Consider the following 21301-nt stretch of genomic DNA (forward strand, 5'->3'; position numbering starts at 1 on the left):
GGATATTAACTCCTTATCAGATACATGGTTTACAGATATTTTCTCTAATTCTGTAGGTTGCCTTTTCACTCTGTTTATTGTTTCCTTTGCTGTGAAGAAGATTTTGGTTTGATTTAATCCCACTTGTCTATTTTGGCTTTTATCGCCTGTGCTTTGTTGTCATATCCGAGAAAATAATCACCAAGACCAAAGTCAGGAAGTTTTCCCTTATATTTTCTTCTAGGATTTTTATGGTTTCTTTAAGTATGTAATCCATTTTGAACTGATTTTTGTGTAAGGTGTAAGATAAAGGTTCGATTTTGTTGTTTTGCATATGAATATCCAGTTTTCCCAATATCATTTGTTGAAGAGACTATCCTTTCTCCATTGTGTATCCTTGGCAGCTTTGTTGAAGACCAGTTGACTATGTATGTACAGGTTTATTTCTGGGCACTCTATATTGTCCCATTAGTCTATGTCAGTCTTTATGTCAGTACTGTACTATTTTGATTACTGTAGCTTTGTAATGTATTTTAAAAATCAACAAATGTTATGCCTCCCACTTTGTTCTTCTTTTGCAAGATTAGTTTGGCTATTTGGGGTCCTTTGTACTTCCATATGAATTTTAAGACCTACGAAAAATGCCATTGGGATGAGATTTTGATAGGGATTGTGTTGAATATGTAGATGGCCTTGGGTAGTATGGTCATTTTAACGATATTAATTGTTCTGATCCATGAACACCGGATATCTTTCCATTTATTTGTGTCTTCTTCAATTTTTCAAATGTTTAGTAGTTTTCAGTGTATAATATTTTACCTCCTTGGTTAAGTTTATTTTTAGTATAGTATTTTATTCTTTTTGATGGTATTGTAAGTGGGATTGTTTTCTTGATTGCGTTTCTGAATTGTTTGTTAGTGTAAGAAATTTCACTGATTTTTGTATGTTGCTTTATATCCTGCAGTTTTACTGAATTCATCTATTAGTTCTAATAGTTTTTTTGTATGTGGAGTCTTTAGGGTTTCTCACATAAAAGATAATGTCATCTTTGAACAGAGTTAATTGTACTTCTTTCTTTCTTATTTGAATGTGTTCATTTCTTTTTCTTGCCTAATTGTTCTGCCTAGAATTTCCAGTGCTATGCTGAATAAAGCAATAAGAGTTGGCATCTTTGCTTTGTTCCTTATCTTAGAGAAAAAGTTTTCAGTTTTTTTTTACCATTGAGTATGATGTTAGCTATTGACTTTTCATATATGACCTTTACTCTGTTGAGGTAATTTCCTTCTATTCCTAGTTATCAAGTGGAAGGGTGTTGAACTTTGTCAAATGTTTTTTCTGCTTCTATTGAGATGATCGCGTGATTTTTAATCCTTTGTTCTATGAATGTGGTATATCACATTGATTGATTTTCATATATTGAACTATCCTTGCACCCCAGAGATAAATCCCACTTGCGTAAATCCCAGATGGTATATGATCCTTTTAATGTCCTTTGAATTCAGTTTGCTAGTATTTTGTTGATGATCTTTGAATCCAGTTTATGCATACTGGTCTGTAGCTTCTTTTTCTTCTGGTGTCTTTTCCTGGCTTTAGTATCAGGGTAATGTTGACCTCATAAAATGAGTTTGGAAGTGTTCCCTCCACTTAAAATTTTTTGGGAGAGTTTAAGAAAGAATGCATTAATTCTTTAACGTTTGGTAGAATTCACCAGTGAACCCATCTGGTCCTGGGGTTTTCTTTGTTGGGTGGTTTTTAATTACAGATTCAATCTTGTTAATAGTTGTAGGTCAGTTCAGATTTTTTTCTGTCTTTGTGGTATGGTCTTATTAGGTTGTATATCTCTAGGAATTTATTCATTTCTTCCAGGTTATGAAATTTGTTGATGTAGAATTGTTCAAGTAGTCTTTTATTATCCTTTTCATTTGTGTGGCATCACTTGTAATGTTTCCCTTTTCATTTCAGTTTTTATTTGCTTCTTTTTTCTCTTAGTTAGTCTAGCTAAGAAATTTTGTTGATCTTTTCAAAAAACAAACTTAGAGTTTTATTCATTTTTGTCTATAGTTTCCTATTCTCTGTTTCATTTATTTCTGCTGTAATCTTTATTATTTCCTTCCTTCTCCTAACTCTGGGCTTACTTTGTTCTTCTTTTTCTAGTTCCTTGAGGTGCATATTTGGGTTGTTTATCTGAGATCTTCCTTCTTATTAATGTAGGCATTATTACTATAAACTTTCCTCATAGTACTGCTTTTGCAGCATCCCATAAGTTTTGCTTTGTTGTGTTTTCATTTTCATTTATCTCAAGATACTTTATAATTATCCTTTGATTTCTTCTTTGTCCCATTGGTTATTCAAAAGTGTTTTGTTTATTTTTCACATTTTTGTAGATTTTCCAGTTTTCCTTCTGCTATTGGTTTCTAGTTTCATTCCATTGTGGTTAGAAAGATACTTGGTGTGACTTCAATATTCTTAAATTTATTAAGACTTGTTTTGTGACCTAATATGTGATCCACACTCGAGAATGTTATACTTGAGAAAACTATCTATTCTGCTGCTGTTGGGTGGGATGGTATACATATATGTCTGTTAGAATCATTTGGTCTATAGTATTGTCCAAGTCTTCTGTTTGCTTATTGATGTTCTATCTGGATGTTCTATCCATTATTGAAAGTGGGGTATTGAAATCTCCTACTATAATTGTGTTGCCACCTCTCTTTCCCTTTAGTTTTATCAATGTTTCCTTCACATATTTAGGGGATCTGATGTTGGCTGCATATGTTTATAAGTGTTTTATCTTCCTGATGAATTGAGCCCTTTATTGTTATATAATGTCTGTCTTTGGCTTGTGACGGTTTTTAACTTAAAGCCTATTTTGTCTAATGCAAGTGTGGCCATCCCTGTTCTCATCTGGTTACCATTTGCATGGAATATCCTTTCACTTTCAGCCCATGTATGTCCTTAAGTCTAAAGTGAGTCTCTTGCAGACAGTATATAGTTGGGCTTTCTTTTTCTTTTTTAATCCATTCAGTCCCTCTGTCTTTTGATTTGGGAGTTTAATCTATTCACACTGACAGTAATGATTGATCAGTAAGGATTTGCTATTGCCATTTCGTTAGTTGTTTTCCGTTTTTCTCATAGCTCTTTTGTCCCTCTTTTCTTCTGCTGTCTTCTTTTGTGTTTCATTGATTTTTTTAGAGTGATATGCTTTGATTTCTTTTTCGTGTTTTGTGTTTGTCTATTATAGGTGTTTTCTTTGTCATTAACCTGGAGCTTACATAAAACATCATATAGTTATAACAATCTATTTTAAGCTGATGACAATTTAAGTTCAATCACATCTAGAACCTCTACACTGTCACTTCTCCCCTAGACATACTTTATGCTGTTGATGCCACAAATTACATCTTTTTGTGTTGTTCATCCATTAATACATTTTTATAGTTAGTTATTTTTATTCTTTTGTCTTTTGACTTCTACACCAGAATTAAAAGTCATTTAGACACTGCCATTATAGTATTACAGTAATCTGCATTTGTCTATGTATCTACCTTTACCAGCAAGTTTTATATTTTCACAGGATTTTGTGGTACTGTTTAACATGTTTTTGTTTCAATTTAAAGGACTCTCTTTAGCATTGCTTGTAAGGCAGGTCTAGTGGTGATAAACTCCTTCATTTCTTCTTTATCTGGAAAAGTCTTTATATCTCTTCTTCATTTTTGAAGGACAATTGCTGGATATAATATTCTTTTTTCTTTTTTTTTTTTTTTGAGGAAGATTAGCCCTGAGCTAACATCTGCTGCCAATCCTCCTCTTTTTGCTGAGGAAGATGGGTCCTGAGCTAACATCTGTGCCCATCTTCCTGTAGTTTATATGTGGGATGCCTGCCACAGCATAGTTTGACAAGTGGTGTGTAGGTCCACACCCAGAATCCGAACCAGAGAACCCAGGGCCACCAAAGCAGAGCATGTGAACTTAACTACTGCACCACCAGGGCAGGCCCTGGATATAGTATTCTTGATTGGCAGTTTTTTCTTTCAGCACTTAGAATATATCCTCCCACCCCTTTCTGGCCTGAAAGATTTCTGCTGAGAATTTCACTGATTCTTATGGGCTTCTCTTGTACATGATGAGTTTTTTTTCTCTTGTTGCTTTAAAAATTCTCACGTTGTCTTTGACTTTTGAAAATTTGATGGTGTATATCTCACTGTGGATGGCTTCAGTTTCATTCTGTTTGGGAGACATTGGGCTTCTTGAATCTAATTGTCTGTTTCCTTCCTTGATTTGAGAAGTCTTTGGCCATCTTTTCTTTAAATAAACTCTCTTTCCTTTCTCGTGCTCTCTCTCTCCCTGTCTTGTCTCCTTCCGTAATTCCCATAATGCGTATATTGATCCTTTGTAGTGTTCCATAAGTCTCTTAGGCATTCTTCTCTCTTTTTCATTCTTTTTTCTTTTTGCTTCTCTACTGGATAATTTCAAATAACTGTCTTCAAATTTGCTGATTTTTTCTTTTACTTTATAAAGTGTGCTTTGCAACTCTTCCAGTGATTTTTTTTTTTAGTTCAGTTATTACATTCTTTGTCTCTAAAATTTCTGTTTGGTTCTTTATTACATTTTCAATTTTTTTGTTGAAATTCCTACTTTGTTCACACATTGATTTCCTGATCTTGTTAACATCTTTTTGACTGTTATTTTGAATTCTTTGTCAGATAATTCATATAGTTCTGTTTCTTTTGAGTTAGTGTCTGGAGATTTACTTTGTTCTTTTGATGGGATCATATTTCATTGTTTTTGTATTTTTTGTAACTTTATTTTGGTATTCACACATTTGGAAAAAAAGCCACCTTTTCCAGTCTTTATGTACTGGTTTTACCTGTCCATAATCCTGTCCAAATTTGCCTTTCCAAAATCAGCCTGGCTAGATATTCTGGGTGCCTCTCAAACATTGTGTTTGGATTTATCGTCTCTGTAGATTCCTACTTAGAGGGATATGCCAAGTTCTTTTTTCCAGGAGTTTGTAGTTTCTTGCTACCTTGGTAACGGTCTTGCTGTGTCACAGGTTTTCTAAAGCAACAACACACAACATAGCTCTTTTTTGTTCTCAGCACTGTTTAGTTCATTTAGGCTGCTATAACAAAAATATCAGAGATTGGGTGTCTTAAACAATAAACTTTATTTATCATAGTCCTGAAGGCTGGGAAGTTCAAGAATAAGGCACTGTCAGATTTAGTGTCTGCTAAGAACCCTCTTCCTGGTTCATTATTCGCTGACTTCTTGCTGTGTCCTTACATAATGGAAGGGGTGAGAGATCTCTCTGAGGTCTCTTTTTTAATAGCATTATTGCCATTCATCAGGGCCCAAACCTCGTTAACTAATCACCTCCCAAAGGCCCCACCTCCCAAAACCATCACAATGCAGACTAGGTTTCTGCGTATGAATTTTGGGGAAATAGACATTCCATTAATAGCATCAGCTCCCGAGAATCTAGAGCATAGAGCATTCTGTCTGTGTTCTGAGATAAGTGAGACAGAAGCCAGTTCTTCTAGCAGACTGCTGAAAAGCTGAAATGTTGAACGCACGCTTTACTCTTCTTTTTCTCCTTGAGAGAGAGGCCACTGAGCTGTCTCAGCCTCTGTTTGCTGTACTGCACATCCTCAGGAGTTGCAGCACAGCACTGGGCTTTTTTGTTCTCAGTGTCCCCTAGGCATCTAGAGTACGCTGGATCCCATCAGTGCTCTGAGACAGGTAAGACAGAAGCCAATCGCTTAGGCAGCCTCCCTGAAAAGTCAAAACGTTGGGCATGTGGTCCAATCTTTTCTTTTCCTTCCCAGGGAGAAGCTGGGAGCTGGGAATTTCCTCCCAGTTATGTAGTGCTGTGCCAATAGCTGCACTATGGTGAAAGGGTGCCACAAATTTTTCTACCAGCTTTGATGTGGCTGGTTTCATGCTTGCCTTGGGTGCAAGAGCCTCTTAACTGGTATTTAGACTTCTCTCAAAGGAAATTTTTCCATGTATTATTGTTGGTTCAGTGCTTCCTTGGGAGAAAGGAGGGTGCTGGCCTTCTTATTCCACTATCTTTCTCTCCTTCTAATTACTTTAATATGAGAAAACCTTAATATCTTTCTGGTAAACCTTACAAAATTTAAATTGATAAGAATATATATTATTAAGAAAAAAACAGAAATTTGATAGTATAACGCACATTTTAATATCCTTTTTGTTTAATTTTAATAAAGATTGCAGTCTTTTGCTTATGTCAAGTCTAGAAATTTAAGTAATCTTATTTACAACATATGTATATTGTAATGTGTGTGTCTGTGTGTGAATGCATCAAATCCAATTTTAAATATTACTGTATAAATATAACTTATAGCAATAGAAAATTAGCCATGCAGTTACACAGCTTATAATATTAAAAACTATATTATAATGAATGTTAGTTTGCATTTGGTGATTTTTATTTTATTTTTATAGTAATTTTAGAAAGAGTGTTCACCTAATGGGCATATGAAATGTAACAACGTTGACTATGAACCCTAAACTGACTTTTCATAGAGAATTTTGTTTTAAAATTTGAAACTCTGTCATACAACTTTAAGTGGTGTTTTAGCTATAATAGTATCCAAACAAGGGAAGATTAAAGGACACTATTAAATGTAAAAAAAAAAATCCTAGAAAAAGAATACCTGCTTTTCCAATTATGTGAACCATTAACCATAAAACCACTGAGGCTTTAAAGCTATAAAAAATTGGGAGGGAAATGTATGAAAAAATATTGAAAACCAACAAATATTTCTAAGTTGAATATAAATTTAAAATACTGCAGAGAAAACTAGCTCAAGCTGATGAGTGAAAAATCAAGGGGAAATTCTTGCCTCTCCAGTTCTGTCACATTATCTAAAGATTTATGTGGTCTGAGTTATCATTCCTTAGAAAGACAATAGAACAGGATTATTTCCTCATGATTTCTGGCAAAGAAAGACTCTGCAAAGATTGATCCTATAATATCTAGTGACAGGAGTGTGGCTTCATAAATTTCCTTCTATTGGCATATTTTTGCTAAAGATGCAGCTAAAATGTTAGAACAGACTATGCCAAAAATACGTTATATAAATCATAAGCTTAGGTGAATTTAATGTCCCCGAAACTCATCTATGCCCCTCAAAGAATATCTTTATTGAAGCAAGTGAAACTAATATCTATTGCTGTAGAATTCAGATACAAATTTTGGCAATAAGTAATCAGATTAGAAGTGTAGAACTACATATGTTGGCATGATTACTCTTACTGGGGGGACAAATCAATTAATAGCAGAATTTTAGTTAAGAAGAAAAGAGGAGGAAAAGAGAAACCAATGGTACATTCCAATATGTCAATCAAGATTGTGATCTAAAGTCATTTGATAAACTAAAAAGCAAAAACCCTGCTTCAGGTAGAAATAATATATCATCATTTGCCTCAGTTATGTAGATAATTTAAGTGAAAGTAGACAATGTGATCAAAACATTCTAGATAACAGCTTTAGTTTTCCATTTCACCTTTTTATTTTGGAAATATTTTATGCGCTACATATATTATTAGGGGAGAAGCTGGAATCAGGGCCCCCAGTACTGAGTCAAGAGAATACAGTGAAGCTGTTAAAGATAGTAAGCCATAGAGAAGTATTAACCATTTAGGTAAAAATGTCTTCTATGATTGTCCCATCAAATTTGCAGAAATTATGGTGTAGCTGAGGTTGATTTTATCTGCCTGTCTATCTAATTTTCTCCACCAACATGTTTAACTGTTAAATAAGGGGCAGAATTAAACTTCAATTAAGTTTTACATAATTTCTTGAGATATGTTTCATAGATCCATCAGATATAAACAAATACACATTTACTTTCTGGTGTATTAAAATATTCTAAGGACCCTAGAGCATTGAACGAGTGAAGATATTTATGAGAAAGACAAATATGATTTCTGGCAACATTTCATTTTATTGCATAAAATGAAGTATGAAAATCTTTTTTTTGGTAAGGAAGATTGCCCCTGAGCTAACATCTGTGCCAATTTTCCTCTATTTTATGTGTGGGACACTGCCACAGCATGGCTTGATGAGTGGTCTGTAGGTCTGCATCTGGGGTCCAAACCCCCAAACCCCAGCTCGCCGAAACAGAGTGTGTGAACTCAACCACTATGCCACTATGCCAGCCCCTACAAAGATATTTTTAATCATAATTTAGTGGTTAAAAATATCTTCCCTGTCCTACAAAGTAAGATATGTTTAATTTAACTGTAACGGAAGCTATACAGGTATATGAAAATAAGTGAAACCTCAAGTGACAGAATTATAGATTCCATTCAAGTGGAAAGTGGAAAATTATTCTAAACCTAGCAACACTGTGGAAGGCCCAATGGTGCCAATGAAATAATGTGGAAACAAATGAAAAAAAATGAGCAGATTTGTAGCATTTTATGCAATGAGAGTAGATATGCAAGATCGTGACAGTAATTTAGGCTGAGATATTTGCATAAAATCTTTAAAGTTCATAGAGCAGAAAAGACAGAGAATTGTGAAGAATTAAAGTATTTCCAAAGTAGAAAATAAAGTAAAATCTCACTTTCCATCCACTCCGTGCCTGCATTTATGTAGCTAAGTGCTGCTAAAGACTAACGAAAAAGCATACTGAGTCTTAATTTAAATTTCTGTCCTTTAAATTTAAGTCTATAGGTCCTGCCCAACAACCCCTTGTCTAGTCCAGTTCTTTTACCCCTTCTTCTGTCCCCAAACCTTCAACCTCTCCTTCCCCCTCCTGGCACTCAGCTCATGATATTGCTTCCTCCTTCAAAGAGAAAACACAAGCAATCAGAACAGAAAAGCCACAAAATCCCCAAATTGTATCTATTTACTTAATTGCATTTTGGACTATATATTCTGGTGAGTTTCTCTGTTCCCATCTAAGACCATTAGAATTCATCATTTCTTGTTTACTCAAACGCTTCGCTTCTTCGCACACATCACTCCAAAAATTCTCCTTTGTTTATTTTGCATCTTCAAATATTTCCTTTCTAGTGATTCCTTACTATCAGGATACAAATTATATAGAATATCAATTATAATACTAGTTAAACTAATATTTTCTTATGTGTCACACCAGATGTTCTTGCCCTCATCAGTCTCAGAATTTTGGATATTTTTTCCCACTTCAGCCACCTCAGGGTTCACAAACTCTGCATGGACTCCAACCAACTTCATCTTCTGCGTTACAGAATGCACTACTTCCCTCTCACCCCAGGCTGTCCCTTTTTATGCAGAAGTTTGGGACACTATAAGATACTCTGGGTGCTAAGCACCCACAACCCAGAAATGCAGAGGAATTAACACCTTGCAAAACATTTTGCTAACAGAGAAAAGGAACTAGCAGATAAAATCTTTCTTACTCTCCTGACCAGAAAGCCCTGAAACATAATAATTCATTCGGCTTCGGGAGAGGCAATACCATGAGCTCCAGCTATGAGTCGTGTTTGATATCAAGAGGTGGTCAAGTCAACCCCCAGCCCCATTTTCCTCCTTCCTCGCTCAGTTCTGATTTTCCTCACTTTCTGGGATTATTCTCTCTAGTAAAGTAATAGCACATATAACTTTATATCTAACTCAGCCCTGGGAAACCAACATGCTCAATTTTAGTCCTTAATAAACACACACACACACGTGCACACACAGCTTTATTAATCTGACCTCATTTGTTTGCATTCATAGATAAATGTCTTAAAATATATTTTTTTAATACTCTCTATCTACATTTCCTCCCTCTCCATCCTCTCTTTCTCATTCCTCATATCTCCCTGGATCCTGCACCCAAATTGCTCTGACAAGGTCGCCAGTGACCTCCATGTTGTTAAGTCAAATAGACAACCAGTTCTTACCTTTACCATATTTCATCACATCACTTCCTAGAAACACTTCACTCCACCGGCTTCGAGGAAACAATGGTTTTCTGATTTTCCTCTTCTTTCTTTTTCAGTTACCATGACTGGTTTCTTATCCTCTCCTGGAATGTTCCAGGATGTGAGTCCTTTGCCTTATTCTCTTTCCTATTTACACTTAGTTAGTGATCTCATCTTGCCTTGTGGCTTTGAATATCAGAGAGCTGCAAACTCTCAAATTCATATCTAGCACACGATCATCTCTTGTCTTCTTGATTGTAACTTATCGCCTCCTTGAGATCACTATTTAGATATCTAATCATCTCAAAATTAAAGTAATCGAAACTGAACTTCTAATTTTTCGTTTTAAACCTGTCTCTCTCTCTTCTCCAACAAAATCCATAGAAACTCCAGCTTTCCTGTTACTCAGGCCAAATCTGGAACCACCTTTGGCTCTTCTCTTCTACACACCATGTCCAGTCTGTCAACTAATTCTTTTAATTCTACATGTGAAATATATATACATATTTTTACCTCTTTCTGTTTTCTCCACTACTGCCACACCAAACCATGTCATCATTTAGCTTCTCCTGGATTATTTCAATGGCTGCTAGTTATACCAACTATCATCCTTCTGTTCCTACTATTTCCCTCCTATAGTTTATTCTTAACAGACTGTGTTTTCTTAATTTTTATTCTTTCAAAATTTCATGTCATGTCACTGAACAGCAAACTCTCCAAAATCTTCCCATCTCACTCAGAGTGAAAGCCCAAGTGCTCTTTATTCTCCTGAGGCCTTGTTTGATCTGGTCCCTCCTTTCCTGCTCTTCTTCCCATTCATTGCTCACTCTTCTCCAGTCAACTGACTGTCCATGGAAACTTCTAGACATTCTTTTGTTTCCTGTTTCCTCTGCCTAGAGTGTTCTTCCTGAGATATCCAACTGCTTGCCCCATACCTTCTTCAGGTCTCGACTAACTCATCTTTTCAAAACGGCCTAAACTGAACACCTTATTGAAAATTTCGAAACTCTCACCCCTGTACTTCATGTCCTCTTACCCTGCCTTATTTTTTCTGTAACATATCACCATCCAATATGGTGACTTATCATTAATTTCTTTATTTGGTGTTTTTCCCACTGGGATGAAAATTTTATCATGGTACAGATGTTTGACTGTTTTCGTCACTGCTATGTCCCTAGTGATATAAATGGGCCTGCCATAACTATTTCTTGAATAATTTATTGAATAATTATTAAATTAAATATTGAATAATATTTATTGAATAATTTATTCAGAAGGTAGAATTTATTTTATATTTCAAAATAAAATGATTAGTGAAACATAGGCCTCATAAAATCAAATGATATGTACTCTTCAAATGAAAATCAATGGTACTGTTTTATTAAGATTATGTGTTTGAAGATCTTGCACTTCTGATTCTTATCCACGTTAAAGCTGTAGCTTTGGGAGGTTGTATTTTTTTAAGGTTATAAGAAGAGCTCTTCTCAAAAATTGATCTTTTTAAAATGATAGAATTTTGCCAACATTTTATGAGTTTCATATTGTATCTAAAAAAAGTGGAGATGTGTAGAAATAAAAATCTGGACTATAATTAAAATAAACTACTGAAGATAAAGATGATGAAATTATCTTTGACAGTGTAACTGTTACATGAAAGCTATTATTTTAAAATATGTGTATGTAAAAAGACAAAGCTATTCAAAATGCAGGATTAAAAAAATTCCAAATAGCATGAAAATTAAATATTCCAAAAATAGAATTTCTATGGAATATTAGCCCTTAAGATCTGATGGAATTCTGTGATTAAATGAGGCTTGCTTACATGTTTTAGGAAATTCAGAAATATATACTTCTTTGCAAACAAATATTAAATCAAAGATGTACTGGCTGTTAAAAGAACAGTCGAGCTTGAACTAGACCTACTAAATCAACCAAAGTCAGATAGACCTGGAATTGTCTTTGACCCATTTACAGTTCTGCCTTACTTGTGTGAAATCAGTAAGTTCCTATCTTTTCTTTGTTTTGTGTTTGTAAACTTCGCTGTGGGTGGTTGTCCTGGAGGCAGACATTAACGTGGTCAAGAGGACTTAAGAAGAGCAATTTATTTCTTAGTCACATTTAATAAGTAGCAAAGTGGAATATGAAACTTAGCTTGCCTTATTATCAATGTTTTAATACTTAAATGTATGTATGTATTTAATTTGAGCCTTAATGAAAATTGAAAAACTAGCTTAAAGTCTTTCCATGTGCCTTTTATACAGATCCCGATGTTAACTTTTTATTAATTTGCTTTGTCTGTCTTTGTGTCTATTACTGTCTTTGTTTCTATCTCTATCTACTCTCCACCCAGATGCTCTTTTTCCCTTTACTGTTTGAGATTAAGTTGTATATATGATGAGCCTTTATCCCTAAATACTTCAATGTGTGTTTATAAAATCTATGATATTCTCTTATAGAACCACAAAATAATTATCAAAATCAGGAAATTAATATTTACATAAAGCTATTGTCTAAGCAATATACTTTATTCAAATGTCAATATTTCTCTCACTAAAAAAAAAATTTGTTTTCCTTGTCTGTGCTCCAGTCCACTCATTTGTTGCATTTAGTTGTCATGTCTCTTTAATATCATTTAATCTGGAACAGTTTCTCAGTTTTTCTATTAATTTAGTTTTTCTTTCTTTAATGACCTTGACATTTTTGAAGAGTAAAGGCCATTTATTTTGTAGAATATCCCTCAATTTGGATTTGTCTGATATTTTCTCATTATTAGATTCAGATCATGCATTTCTGGCAGAAAAACCACAAAAGCGACACTGGGTCCTTTTAAGTGCACCATGCAAAAGGCACAAGACAATCAATAGTTATTGAGCAAGGCCACATTTGCACTTTGCAAAACATGACTTTCTTCCTGTATTCCAAAAGCATATTTGTTCATTTTCACTTAAGGAAACATATTTATAGAGTCTCAACCACCATGTGCCAAGCAGAAAGTATGTAATAAAGTGTTATAAAAGTTCCAGAAGTGGTGGTCAAATGTTAGTATAACTGAGGAAAATCCCACAGGAGTAGTGGAACTTTAACAGGACCCTGAGTTATGGAAGGATGAAGAGTAGAATGATAAAGGACATTCCAGACAAGGAAACCTGGAAAAATGGAATTCATCACCATACAAAATTGGTTAACTATGCCCGGTTCATTCTGAAATCTTATGAAGTGGCTGTGGTACATGTGAAATCAATTTTTCATCACTCAAACTATAAACCACAATTAATAAAACTATCCTCAGCAGAGATTAATTTTCAGAAATCCAGGATGTCTTTTGATGTTCATAATAGTATACAAAGTCTGAAGAATAATATTTTTCCTTGGTCCAACCATCCAAAACAGACTAGAGGTTCAGTATTTTGCTTCCATATACTTAAATATGTTTGACTCCATTTAGCTACCATGCATTGTTGTCGCTGTTGTGGCTTATTTATTTGTTTGTTAATCAGTGGAGGCTCATCAACTCTGAATTATCTGCCAACTGAGCTTATCTGATCCTTATTTCTGATGCAAGAGGCCATTCTTCATTCTAGATCAGCCCTTACATAAATCAAAACACATATATAGAGCAAGTAACTGCTTTAACATTCCATTAATTTAAGTATTCAAGGACTTGAGAATATAGATCTGGCTAAGAAGCATATTGTACGTTCAAAATTTGGTAATGTTCTTAACAGCAAGCGTCTCCTTTTTTATGGTATAATTATCTGATTATTCCTGAAGCTTGCAAAAAAAGAGCCAAACAATCCTGCAATTAGGGTACAATTGTGCCTGAAATCTTAGAAGTTCAAAGCCAGAACATTGCAACTTACAACTTATAACTACCACAATGGGTACGTCCCATATGCATTTGGTTTCTGTATAGCACATTACTCTATCCCATAAGAGATATGTGAGCTGCAGCTGATATGCATAGCTCAGTAATGAAGGTTAAACAAAAAAAAGAAAAAAAAGGAAAGTTACTCTCTTCTAAAGCATAAGTTACAAAATCACAAAGGTGAAAAGGTTTGGAGGTATTTAATTTCCTTTTCTGCCTTGAAAAAAAGCATAGGAAATAGAGCAAACACTAGATACATTTTATTAATCACATAGTCCAAGTCAATTCATTGCATACATAGGAATGTGAAATGTCAGGTTCAATTAAACGAGCGCCAGTAAAGTAAACCATTTCACCACATGAGCATATTTAAATCATAACACAGTCGGCTAAGTGCTCTAAACATTCAAATAAGCATATGTGGCTACTTGACTCTTTAATTATTGAAATAGAGACATTGACTTCCATGTGTGATGATGCAAACAGACCACGTCTTCTTATAAATGTTTATTCCTGGATTTTGGCTTGTAATATATTTTTTAAAGTGGTGTTTTATAGCAAAGAGTAGTGGGATTTCTTCATATAGTAACAAAACCCAGTTTTTCAGATGCTTCAGCTGGTGAAGGATGTTGAATCAGTAATTAGCACACATTTAGAAACAACATATGCTTCAGTATTTAAGCAAATGAAAAATTAACTGTTTAGCTCAAGACAGACATCTCAGGAAGGTCTTCATATCCATTATTATTGTAAATATATGCATACACATCATAGGTATAAAGAGTTAACTTTTGTCATAAATAACAGGAATATGCAACACTGGTTGAGCGCCAGCTTTCTACTAGACAATGTAACCAGCCTTTTACAAACAGTTCTAATCGTCCTCTAAATCCTGCAGAGTCAACATTAGTGTTCCCATGTTACAGGTGAAGAACCTTTTTTGGACAGGTTAAATTACTTGCCTAATGTTGTTTAATTAAGAATATGGTTCAATAGGGGGTTTCAGGTTAGATACGTTGAATTTCATAACCACTGTAATTATTCTAGTGTTAAACATAGAATCAGTCATTTAGGTGACATTTCATGGAGATTTTTTTCACATACTTAAATTTTATTTTGTTTATCCTATAAGATAATTTTATTATATAAGATTTGTAATTTTATTTACATTTAAAAATATTTATTCTGATGATAAAATAAAGATACACCCACTGAAGAAAATTTTTTTCTTTCTTTTTTTTTTTCTCTGAGGAAGATTCACCCTGAGCTAACATCCATGCCAATCTTCCTCTATTTTTTGATATGTGGGCCACCACAACAGCATGGCCGCTAGCAGAGCAGTGTAGGTCTGCGCCCAAGAACTGAACCCAGGCTGATGAAATGGAGGGCACTAAACTTAATCAGTAGGCCACTGGGACTGGCTCTGAAGAAAAATATTTAAAAAGTAAAAGGAAAAACAACAAATTTCTACAATCCTATAACACAGATGTAAACACTGATAGGAACATATTTGTATATTTCTTGCTAGTCTGCCAAAAGGGCATTTATCTGTATAACACACAATTGTATACACTGTAATCTAACAACGCAAACATTTATCAAGTACCTATTATGTACCACTGCCTCAAGATAAAGAGGTGAATTGATAGAAAAATGCTTGATTTCTTATTGCATAGACATGCACATATACGTATTTACTTATTTTAGACAATATCAGATATAAAACTGTGTTCAACTTTTACTTTCCATGATATCGAGCAGTTTTTCAAGTTCAACCATTATCAGACATAATTTTTAATAAATGTTATAAAGTAAGTGGATACATCATGATGTTTGCAAAATCTGGGTTCAAATTTTAACTTTGCCACACTCTGTATTCCCTTGAGCTAGTGACCTAACTTCTTTAATATCCGTGCCTTCAAATTTCAAATGAAAATAAAAATTAGTACATATTAACAGGACTCAGGGAGAATTCATTTTTATACTTTATGTAATAAAACTATCTTTAAATTATACTTTTATTATTATACACTCATTTTATTATATCATAGTCAGCTGATATGGTCTATGAAATGCCTGGGAACCCATCTGCCCATATTAGCAATTGGTCCACTTGTTTTATTCTGACAGCCTTCACATACTTCCAATAAAATATCAAAGAATCAGTGGGCTTATCAGGCGTGAAGGCTTAGGACCTGTTCTGAAGCACCACAGACAGAAAAAGAAAATCTGACCAGACGCTTAATCCCGCTGCTGAGAACTAGTCGATGCAATCCTGGATGGTGCTGCCTATTGCTGGAGCAATATCCGTCTGATTCATTTCCCTGCTCAAGCTGAAAGGTGCTCCACATCCAAGATGCCGTCCTTCAGGCCACAAACACACATAGCCTTCATTCCCAAGCACAAGTCCCCCTACCGAAAGGGGACTTCAAATTTCTGCTGCACCGAGCCAAAATCAGTTTCCCCAATATCATCTAAGCCTTGGATTTTCACTCAAGTCACCCGACCAGTCCCTTTTCTTTATGGTGAGTTCTTATTTAAAGATAACTCAGTGTTGTTTCTTGTCCGTGTAACATAGAGTAGCTCATCTTAGATGCTCACAGATGCTCTAAAAACATGGACCTATACAGGAGCACGATCAGGATCTCTCTGTTCTCTCAGGCTGCTCCTCACGTTCAGTGCGAGAGTGAAGAAAACCCAGACGTCGTCTGCTTCCCAGTTTTGGCTGAAATGTCCTCTCTCCCACCTCACTCTGTTATTTTCTTCCCTCTCCTCCCACTCAAGGCACGTAGCATAAAATTCTCAATAAAGATGGCTTTTAACAGGCAGGAATAGAGATTGCTTTTAAGCAGCTTTTGCTTTTAATCTGGTTTTCCCTGAGGCAAAGGAAAACAAAAGTCTGGCTTTTTGATTGGGGGGAGAAACAGTAGAAAGTCCTAGTACAATATATATTAAAATATAAACTTATATTTTAATAGATTATCCTTCTATACTGATTTTGTTGGACCTCAGTGTTCTGATGTAATGTATATCTAGTAAGAAGAAAAATTTCATATCCTTTGTATACATTAATTTATTAAGAGGTAGTTGGTTTATGGAAAGGTGAGTATAATCTCTGATGTGCTATTTTACAATAATGTCTGGAGATCTTTGTAAAAAAAGTCTTCTTAATTCTTCTATTTATAGTTACCCATCTAAAAAAGTTTAGCGGTTGAATTTAATACTTAGCAATTATGCTGGCCAAGCAATATGTAGGCAAGTATTTTAAGCAGTTATGTCTCTGCCAATTCTGTGCTGCAATTTTCAACCCTACTATTCTTGATATTATATAAACTGTAGAGGGAATCGGTTATGTAAACAGACTTTTTCAGAGCTAAAATGAAAACTTGTGATTTACTTAAATCTTACTTGTCCAGACTATTCTCTGAAATCAATAAATTTTATAAATCTACACTATATTGAATTGGTTTGGAGAATAATGGGAATTGCACATTATGTTTTTATAATAATTTCCATTTATTGAAATGTACAACATGACTGGTAAAGTGTTTAATGTTGTACATACATCATCTCATTTAATTCCTGCAACAACATTGTGAAATAAAGATTAGCATTAGACTCTTTTTGCGGTTGAGAATTCTGAAGGTTAGAAAGATTAAGTAATTTACTGAAGACCACTTGACCAACAAACGGCTGAAGAATATAAGCCTATTTTTTTAACAAACTGTGATGTATCTTGTGCAAAGATGGCTGCCCCAAATTTCTCCCTTTCCTGTATGAATATGCTGCTCCTCCTACAGAGATTGATTCTATTTCCCATCTCCTTGGATCTTGGCTGTCTCTGTGATTTATTTTGACCAATTTAGTATGTTGGAAGTGATGTTTTCTGCCAATTCCAGGCCTAAACCTAAGAGGTCTGCCAGCTTACACTTTGTTAATCTTGGACAACAACTGTCATGTAAAGAAGCCCAACTACCTTGCTAGTGAGAGAAACATGGAGAGAACGATGCCTTGGAAGAATGAGTGTCTACGAAAGCAAAGAGAAATAGGTCCAGCCAACCCTTGGCATTATAGCCGTCTTATCTGAGAGACCAGCCTTATGCATGAAGCCATGTGGATCCTCCATGCTTGGTTTAGCTGTCTCAACCAAATCACATAAAGGAGAGGACCAGATGGCTCTGCCAAATTGCAAAATTATGAAAAAAATATGTAGCAGTTGAGTTTTAAGCACTAAATTTTAGGTTTGTTAGGCAGCAAGAGATAACTGAACCACCAATATAAATTACAACTTCTTTGCTAATAAACTCTTTTATTGCATTTATTATTTATTATAAAACAAATCTCTTAATGTTTACTTAATTTAAGCAAATTATTTGGTATTAGCGTTTCACAGATGGCAAGAAAAAGTCATGATACAAATGTGAGCAAGAAACTGAGTGAAGAGTAAAATCCTTTGTTTTTATCTATATTTTCTGCTACTAAAACTCTCCTCATTAGCATTCTTAGTGTTTAAATATTCACAGTCACCATAAAAAATTGTCCAAAGAAAATCATCTCTGGTAATACCACTGTTAAAAGCATCCTTTTAGTTGACTCCATGTTCCTAAGGAAACTATTCACATTTATTAAAACCTACAATGTGGCTGGTAATGTGTTTTAGGTTGTATATACCTCAGTGATGTTCTTAATGAAAATATTAAGGATACTTAAAATATGTTTAAAATCTGATATGAATTTAAAATAGTTTATATATTTGAGACATTATTATGAAATACACAGATATACTCTTTTAGATTAATTAGGAAATTGTCCACCAATCTCTATTAATTTTACATTTAAAAATTCTCTAGCTAAAAGCAATTTGCATATAAATCGTAATTCCATCTCATATATCACAAGAATTTACAAATTCTTTCCAACAAAAATGGTATTTTAAAAAATATTTAAAACACCAAACATTTCAAGATGGACAATAAGTGTTAGTTTCCTTTCTTTTGCTGATATTACTTGGGGGCAAGTATGAAAAATTTGAAACATAGTTTATGAACGTGGGGATTGTTAAATAAATTATGCTACACAGCAAGACGAAGTGCTATGAAACCATTTAAAACTTTACCCACATTCTAGGTAAGAGATACTAAGAGATACTAGGTCAAAAAGTATCTCATAAAGCAATATGTAATAAAATCTCATTTGTTAAAATAGTTGCATGTATAAATATACAATTCTAAATTTTTACAACTGTAATGTTTGAAAATTATGTAATAAATGGGTTTTACTTATACATGCGAGGAAAAAAGAAGGAACATGGACACTGGAATCAAAAGACCTAGATACAAACTCTGACTTTACGACTTAGTAACTCTGTATGATTTCCAGCAATAGCCTAACATCTGGATCTGTTTCCTCATCTGTAAAATGGGAAGAGCCATATTTACCTTAAAAATTATGATAGAAGTCTAAGAGTACCTGATGATGCTCAGTAAACGGCAATAGTTCAAATTACTATAAATGCGAGCACAAGTCAGATCCTGGACACTCGTCTCCATCTACCAGCTCTGTGCTGCCCTGTCAGAGGAATGGTTTTCCGTTCCTTTCCAGTGGGTCTGGGTTTCTACAGGATGTTCTTGGCATTACCCAAAAGTCTGAACCAAATTTCAGTGAAAATGTAACAATTGTTAAAAATCCCTAATATACTCGTGGCTCAATTAAATGGGAGTGAAGTTACGGGGCACCTGCTCATGGAATGTTTTCCTCAGAGTGGAGTTTGCTCAAGAACACCATCTGAGTGATGATGTGGTCATGGTGAGCATTTATTGGAAGAGTTTTTGTTTGATTTGTATACTTGATAAACGTTACCTTTATTGAGATGAAATACTTACCTTTACAGTGAAGAAAAAGTAATTGATTATAAGTAGAAAACTGAAGGACTGTTTGATGTGAATGTCACAAGAGTGATCAGGTTTAAGGAAAAAAAAAATCACTGTAACGAACACCAAATGATTCACATTGACCGGAACTACTGAAGAAATAGAAAAACAGCAGTGTGGCCAAAACACTCACATAAGGTCATTCAGTGACAGAAAACAAAATAACACAAAAGGGAGATTCTTATTATTAACTTTTGGGATTTATATATTATAACTGAAGTTCGGAGTGGATTTCATGCAGTGAAATTTGACAAAATAGTTCTTATAACACAGGCCAAGTTCTAATGCTATTTTGAAAAAATATGCAATGTAGGAAAAAGATGCTTCTTCGAATATTTATTACAATGTGAAGACATTACTCTTATTAGTTATAATTAGAGAAACTTAGAATATGAAAGTGAAGTGTCTTCTTCAAAGTAGATTAGTTTGTATTTGAGGGAAAATCACATCCATTGGATGGGAAAGCATCTGAACCCCAGTACTATCGGCACTGACATCGTTGTATTTGATAGCTACACGGGCATTCTTCTGTGCACTGTAATGAGATGATTTTGTACAATTTTTTAAATAGATATCTGCTCATTTTGACATATGAATCTAAAGATTTCATTTATGTTAAAATTCTGATTTCTCTGGGTTTTCATGTGTATGTTGCCTTTGTTACAGTGATGAAAGCAAATATAAAGAAAATATACCACTCTGTAAAAATGTTTGCCATATGCACACACGATTACAAAAGGAGAAAAATCACGTACTTAAGTTATTCTCGTACATGATTTATTCCTTTGTTTTTCAATATTCCTAAATAAACATTTAGCAAGTGTTTACTATGTGCTAAGTATGTGGCGTGGTTATATGGATAAGTTAGTTAACAGGAAAAATATGAGCTCTGAACAAAATGCAAAAGTGATGTCAAGAAATCCAGGGGCCTCTAGGTTTATTACATAGCTGTTTTTGAAATGTTTCCACATAGTCACTGCAAGTTACATAAACTAAAATTAACTCACAGATAATTGGGCATTCTATAAAATAAGTCAAATAATGCTATTTATAGTAAATATAAGAAAGGTTCGTATAAACTTTCCACTTTTTAATTTGAAATTATATAGACAGCAACTACAAAACTATAATTTTATGTTAAAATAATGGGCTATCTCAAGAGCAGCAGCTACACTCAATATTTAACTGGGGCCCGTTCGATAAGATAGGTAGATTTCAGTTTTGATATTGATATATCAATAAAGGAATGCCATTAGCTAAATCTCTCTCTCTCTCTCGGTCAAGAACATGGATAAACTACAGGACATCTTGCTGTATTTTTTATACATTCGACTCTGACAGTGTTTGTTGATTGTAAATGTTACATGCTTACTAATACAGCAATGACATCATTTGAATTCAACTCTTAAAACAAAATGCATTCAACTACTTGGAAATAAGGAGCGAGTTTTCAACAGTAATAACATCTGGGCTTTCTGGAAAAAAATGATATTGCATAATTGATTAATTCATAATATTACACGATACTTTTAAAACAGTATTTTTCTACCAAAAAAGTTAAGCTATACACTGGCTGAGAAAATCATCACTTCTCTCTATATTA

At 34.2% G+C, this 21301-nt stretch overlaps 1 long non-coding RNA gene across 1 annotated transcript in view; it reads left to right on the forward strand.

Moving 5' to 3' along the window:
- The first annotated feature begins 5460 nt into the window (after positions 1-5460).
- LOC139085021 (uncharacterized) overlaps positions 5461-21301 on the forward strand; it is a 64037-nt gene continuing 48196 nt past the window's right edge. Inside the window, exon 1 of the long non-coding RNA XR_011542984.1 lies at positions 5461-5718. This is a non-coding gene — a long non-coding RNA (uncharacterized lncRNA). The remainder of the gene's footprint in view (positions 5719-21301) is intronic.

The sequence above is a fragment of the Equus przewalskii genome, chromosome 8 (genome assembly GCF_037783145.1).
Source record: "Equus przewalskii isolate Varuska chromosome 8, EquPr2, whole genome shotgun sequence".
In the NCBI taxonomy this organism is placed as follows: domain Eukaryota; kingdom Metazoa; phylum Chordata; class Mammalia; order Perissodactyla; family Equidae; genus Equus; species Equus przewalskii.